The following is a 7,550-nucleotide window of genomic DNA, read 5'->3' on the forward strand; positions in this document are numbered from 1 at the left end:
ATTCTCTACCAGGTCTGACTTAGTGTAATACGTTTATCGGAAGAAGCATCCTATAGATAATTAAAATTAAATTTCTTATAGAGCTGACCGAGATAGTAAATTTCTTTTTACAAGAACTATATAAGTGTACGATCTTCTATTTGATCTTACTATAAAGCTATGAGTTCAAATAATACATAGTTTCCGGGCTATTCGCTTCATCAACTCTTTGATATACATAATAATGTTCCTGTTGAAGGAAAAGTAATGTTGGCTAGACACTTGATAGACATGAAACATGGCGTCTTCGATATTGATTTTATTTTCTACCTCATATCTAATCTTATTTCTTACTATCTTAATAATATTATAAATACGAATGTTTAGATGGATGGATGTTTGTTTGAAGGTATCTCCAGAACAACTGAACGGATCTCCATGAAATTTGACATACATAAAGAACACAGTCTGGAAGAACACACAGGCTACTAATTTTTCTTTTTTTTAAACCGCGCGGACGGAGTCGCGGGCGACCGCTAGTAGTTTAATAAAGGATCTTGTACTTGTATTTTTACATTACTATATAGTGCCAGATACAAATAATGAATAATTTTACTAGACTTACAAAGCAAGTACACTAAATCATTTACCAGACCTACATAATAAAGTATATATGTACGTCTCTGTTATTGTATTTTATCTACTTTATTTACTTAAATGAAATTCCTAAATTTATATTCAACTTTGTGGCACTATCCTGTGCATCATAAACTTTGCTGCAAAACGACGATAACAAGAATAGTTTGAACATTTTCGGGAGTTAAAATAAAGTTTGAGGTGCATTAAGTGAATTCTGCTAGTTTATAAGCTGAAACTTTGGAAAGAACTTTACAGTTAATGCCCTTGATTTTGTAACACACGAACAGGTGTTCGAGTTAAATTCTACTTAGTGTTTGTTCTTTTCTTTAGAGAGTTTTCTTTCCTTATATAAGAATGCATTACAACGAAAAAATATCTTACTTAATTAGTCGTTTCTTTGTTTCCATTGAAGCTAAAAGGGTTTTATCGCTCTAATTATCTTATTGTTTGAAGGAGAAAGTTTTTCAACAAGTTGTATCGAGTCTTACTCAATTCAATGAGATGAAAATAGCCATACTCTAGTAGGATTTATTGACAATGATATATTTATGTTTGTACATTTATGTCCTATGCCTACCTACCTACCTATGCTACTAGTGTGTCTTTTAAGACTTTAATTCACGCTTGAATAAAAAAAAATAGAAATTTGTTATATAAGAGATTCACATAATATACTTAAAATTATTTTAATTTATGGCTTCAAAAATAAATATAACAAATAAATAAATGTATTACTTTAAAAGGGTCGGCTGTATAAAACACTGGAAAGCTCCGAATGTCGTTACCATTATGGAAATTCGGCCTCACATCGAGGCTCTTACAAGAACGCGGTTACCTGGATTAAACTACATTATTCCTGATTTATTCGGCCTTACGGAATATTCTTTTCTCATCTATACATTATAATATTAAATATAATTGTATTGTAATATACGCCGTAGAATTGATATAATAATACGGGGCTTAGATTTTAATTACATTCCATGTTCAAATTAAAACTAGTCACTAAATTAAGACAACTATTAATTGGCGTACGTTTTTTTTAACTCTTATAGTGAATGGAGCTTCTTATGAATTGCAGACATGAATAATTCGTGATGTCAGTCACGTGGCGGGTAGATTTTTAGCTCGGTAAAGCTGTTAATTGAATTTTCTCGCAGTGATTAAAATTCATTTCATATTTTAATCTTATTTATAAAACTTCTTCAACGTAAAGAGTATCAATAATTGACAAAAAATATATATAAAGGAATACATATACTTAAAGGATATATAATGTAATACAATATATACAAATACATTACAATAAATATACGTCGGTGGCTCAGGGGTCAAGCACTTGAATTGCAATCTGCAGGTCCTGAGTTCGAATCCCGCCATGTACCAATGTGTTTTTCGATTTCCGATTTACATATTTACATTTATCCGACGTTCTTACGGTGAAGGAAAACATCGTGATGCAACCTGCACATATCTGAGAAGTAATTAAAAGATATGTGTGAAGTCAACCAACCCGCACTTGCCCAGCGTGGTTGACTATAGCCTAGTCACCCGTAACTTAGGGTAGGCTTCGAGCCCCTCGGTGGGGACGTATAGTGAGCTGATGATGATGATGAAATATACATAAAGGAATTCTTATACACTTTTGATAATTTTAATTGAAGAATGTAAATGAAGTATTAATGCGAAGTTAAATTTTGGTTTTGAAACATTTGTGTTCACTTGTATCAAAGTAAGCGAATGAAATTTGATATTCAATCTAAATAACGACATACTCGTGTTGAAACGTTTACTCTGCTTTGAACGAAATCCATTTTCAAGCAAGAATCAAAGCAAGCGAGATTTTTTTTTTGGCTTTGATCAAACAAATTGCTCCAGATCTAAAGGCTCTTATATAAAGCTTTTTTATTCCAATAAAATGTATGCTACAAATGGTTTTAAAAAAGGATTACGACTGTATTAATCATACTATTGGTCGCCCTTTGCAATACGACCGTATTTTATTTTATCTCAGTCGTCGCTCTCTTCTTCAATGTCACCTTTCACGCAATCCATCTATCCATCCATCGATTGCTTACAATTATTGTAATATAAATATAATTTTATAATTACAATTTATCGACTCTGTCCGAAATTTTAAAAAAATATTTAGTAGCCTATGTGTTCGTTCAGGCTATGTTCTACATCTATGCCAAATTTAAGCACCATGTAACCATTTATTTACTCCAACATAATTAACACCAACTGCGTTATGACGTATTTGAATAATTTTAATTATGCAGCAAATGAAAAACGTAATGTAGGTTAAGCTTTTAGACCGCTATAAACTATAACATATGAGCGGGTCGAGTTTATAACAAATAAACCGTTTGAAAGGAACGAATGCCGGAAGCATTATCATAAGATAGACTCGAGTACCAGCACTTACAAGAAAATGGTTACTTTGTTTAAAGTGCATTATTCTGACTCGAAGAATACTTTTTTTTTCTCTAATAAAACTTGTTAATTTTAATACAAAGTTGCATAACATTTTCATTACTACTATGTCAAAGCCATCAACAAAATTGTTTCTTCGATATAGCATTTCTAATTAAGATTGTTTTATTAACTCTTATGAGTTTTTTAGTAGCAAAGTAAGTGTTGTTTTTCCCTAATAATATCGTTCTGGTTTGAGATTTTGTTATCCTGATGTAATGTCTTTATACAGTAAGCTATTTAAGTTATTAAGTTTTCTGTTGTATTCATAATTTATTGTGGTTCAATATCACTTGTGTTGTACCAAAACTTAATAAGTCTGCGAAGTTTTAATCTAATAAAACGTTGAAGCGAGCGGATATATCGCTGGAAGTTAAGTAAATATTGATCTAAAGCTAAAAGAGAAGTAAGATTTCAAAGGAGCCTTTGAATCGAATAAACAAGTTTTCGTTTCCGATTTAATAGAATAGTCAAAGGTTATTTATTACTTTTAAATTGTGCTACGAAATTTTATTTGCCGAAACAAAATACTCAATATGGGTTTCTGAGATCGAAACCTCTGTATAAAACATATTGTCATCACTTTCATTATTGTAGACAAGATAGAGATAAATAACTTTGGGAACTTTCAAAATGCATTTTGAATTCAGAAACTCACGGTTGTATTCAATTGTAATTATTATTAAAAATATATTGCTTTTACTCTAAGATTTTATCGAATCGATACTCGTTCTCTTTGTATATTTTATCCCTTTTAAGAAAATATTGGCCACGATCCAATTTTCTCTGCAGCTACATACGTATTGCTTAAACATACGTTTCCTGTTAGCATATTAAATAATGCTCACTAAAATGTATTTCCTAAAAGTATTACAACTTAAATTTAAAGAAGACTGAAGATTTGCATTGTTTTAATTCTATATAAAAAGATTAATGAATTTGTCAGTATATTTGCGATTTAACTAAGATCTAAAGGTACAAAAAAACTATCACGATAAGACTTTAATTACGTACACATGTCCGAGTATTTTGCTCTGCCAAGTTTCGATCTTATTGTTTAACAAAATAGGACGGATAATAACACTTCAGACCGTATTCTGCTTTATAAATGTAAAAGCGAGCTTTCAATCGCGTAATAAAATTAATAAAGACAGAGACGCGGAGAAACTTACTGAAGTAAAAGAGCTACGGTCCGAAGGCACATCGTAACTTTTAGACAATTAAACGGCTTGTTCGCTGTCGCCAGTTGCTTTCACGACGCCATATTGTTGGATTTTTAATTAATTTACTACAAAATGCGCACAAAAACGATATAAAGTATGCTAGGAGACACATCTTCCTCTACAGAAATGTTTACGTTTAATTGTAAATTTCTTCATGAGTTCTTAACACGTTAGCTGGCATGTCGGACTATATGTCCGACAAGCTAATGTTTCAATCAGGCCGTGTTGGACTATGTGTCCGACAAGCCACATGTACTTCCATTCAACACCTCGCTGTGTCTTTTTAATCGAATTGTTGTTTACAGCGTGACCCGCAAGGCCCCATTTAAATGGATTTAGATAAGATTATTTTTTATTTTTTTCGTTTTTCGAAAAATCATTCTGGCGGCTAACGTGTTAAAAGATGGGGCTTCTCATGTGTTGTAAATGCAACAGATTATTATCACGGCTAAACAATACGCGATAAACTAATAACCATAATAATAGTTAAATCGGCCAACGATAGGTATCGATGTAAGTAACTATCGGTAGTCATGAAAGCTATCGTCTCCGACCCGACTGCATACATCTATTAGTTAACCTCAAGTAAACTATCCCAAAACTAATAGAATTCAATTATTGAACATTTAACCGAGTTCCAATTCCCTAACGATCTGCTACTGAGTCGATTTGTACGGTTAAGTTGAATATTACCCAGAAGTGTAATTAAAAGTTGTAATCGACTTTATTTTTTAATGTTTAGGATGTTAAAAGTGAAAGCAAAACATTTATATAGCTTTATCAGGTCTTAAAATGTTACAATAAGTGGCAAGTATTTTAAATGTACTTAGATTAATTGTGACAAATTAAATAGCTTCATTTTTTTTCTATTATAATTTATTTTTAGTAATTGCGTTTATTTTTAATAAGCTAACAGCTATTTATCAGTTTCGAAACTATTTCTTTTTTTTATTGGTAAAATATTTAACAAATTCTCGGTTAAAGTATTTGAGATTATAAAAATATTCCAAAAATAATGTCGACATTATTTTTAAAGCAACGAACCATTTTTCGTTTTCAGTGTGCATACATTCCGGAACTGCGTCGTATTTATTTAAGTCGTATGAAGAAAGCTCTCTCGTTAAATATGCTCTACTAAAAACAATACATAAAAGCACTTTAAAAACGAGCAAATCTTTTTACCGTACATTTGTTGAATTGTTACACATATTATAAATAAAAATATAACAAAAAGTTTAAAACTGAAATGTGTTTTATATTTAAAGTAGACATCTTAGGTTAAAAACAAAGTATCAAGCGATTAGCGTAATGTCTGTTGTTTTATCGTTACGTATTCAATTCTATACGATTTTAGCCGACTTCAAAAAGAAAGAGGTTATCAATTCGTCTGTATGTTTTTTTGACTTTTCTACTGTTAATATCTCTAATCGAATGTTACTTTGTTTAGATATCTCTGGAAATGTAGCATAGACTAAATTTAAGTGATATTTTGTAAATGCCACAAATCAAAACTATCCACCAAACCTGATTGATTGAGCAGAATTCTCAACAGTCCCAATTTTTCTGTCCATTTAAAGATAACTTAAAAACTTTTTCTGTCACCTACTTTTAAATAAAGGTGAGTCGTAATTGTTATTCTTTTTTTTTGTAATAAAATATTAGCAGATTTTTTTGGAAATTGACTAATATTTCTTTTACCATTCTAATTAAGCTCTATGCTTGTGCTAGGATACGGTTTCCTACAATAGTCGAATGGGCGGGATTCGAACCCCCGACTTCGTATTAGGCTATTTAAGCTAGACCTTAACCATTAGGCTATTGACGCTTATACTTTTTCATATTATTCAATAATAGTATTTTCATAAGTATGCATATATTAATGAATTTATACTAACCTATAAGGTAACTTTAACAAGACGTGAACTAATCAAAGTTAAGCTTGTGTAGTTCTCGAGATGAAAACTGTCATATACTGAAGTTTAAACATCATTTAGATTAAAGGGAAGTATATGTTAAGTATGATTTGTTCATATGTTCATATGAAGATAAAGAGATAATTAACATGTCAAAGATTACATGAAGTATATAAACAAATAATTAACTTCTAAAGATCAATGAAAAGTAAAAAATGACTCACGAACAACAACGCAGTATTTTTACATATCTTACTAATAATATTAAAATAAATTAACTAAAATTTAGCATAGATGTAGAACTGAGTCTGCACACACATAGGCTACTAATTATTATTTTTTTTAATTACAAGCGGACGGAGTCGCTGGTGACAGCTAGTTTTACATAATTTCTGTCCTTTTAGAATACAAAATAGTGATAGATCCATTGAAATAAATCCGGATAATACGAGTAGATGAGAATTTATATGACAAATTTTCACATCAATTTCGAAAAGCAATTTCATTGAAACTGCCGTTTAATATCACAATGAAGCGAGAATGTGATATTATTTGAGACAAATTATTTCCTCTATCAGATGAACTGCAAATATAAAAAAATCGTGAAAGTTACAAACTAACAATAGACTATATTTTAGGAACTAATTTATTCAAATTTATTTTTCGAAATCGTATTAATATCAATTTCTTTTATTTTTAATAACTTGTACTGAAAACGACTAATAAATAGGAAACAATGCCTAGAAATAATAAAGAGATGCTTAAGATCTTTGCTTTATTCTAAAAAAGTTACAACAAAATGCCGAGAAAATTTTCTAAGCTTTAAGAAGGTCAGCTGTGCACGTCCCTGTTACGTTGATAACAGTCATAACGATGAAACGCAATTTACAAAACAGCCTTTATAAATGTCCTTTATCGTCAGTGTAATGTAGTCGGCCCAATCCGACATGTCGTTAATTAGACCTAACAGCGCAGTTTGAAAATTAAATATTATACAACCACGTTTAAATGATATTAAGTAGGGAAATATTTACTTTTATACTTAGTTTGCACTTGTGTGTCCATCTTTAAACCAACTTTTATAAGTTTAATTGTTTATTTCTTTTCAAAAACTCTATTATTATTCTCTTATCTCTGCACTCTCAAGGTTTGAACAATAGAAAATCTATCAATAAGTACATGATGCATAATTTGCTAGCAAAGGTAACAAACTAACTCCCTAAGTTTTCTTACTTCATCCTTATAAGAATATAGGACATACTACGTGTACTGTGCTTTAAAACGCATGGTACACATATTTTATATTTTCTAAAACATTGTT

Source organism: Papilio xuthus, unplaced genomic scaffold, assembly GCF_000836235.2.
Source record: "Papilio xuthus unplaced genomic scaffold, Pxut_1.1 DF826945.1, whole genome shotgun sequence".
Lineage (NCBI taxonomy): Eukaryota > Metazoa > Arthropoda > Insecta > Lepidoptera > Papilionidae > Papilio > Papilio xuthus.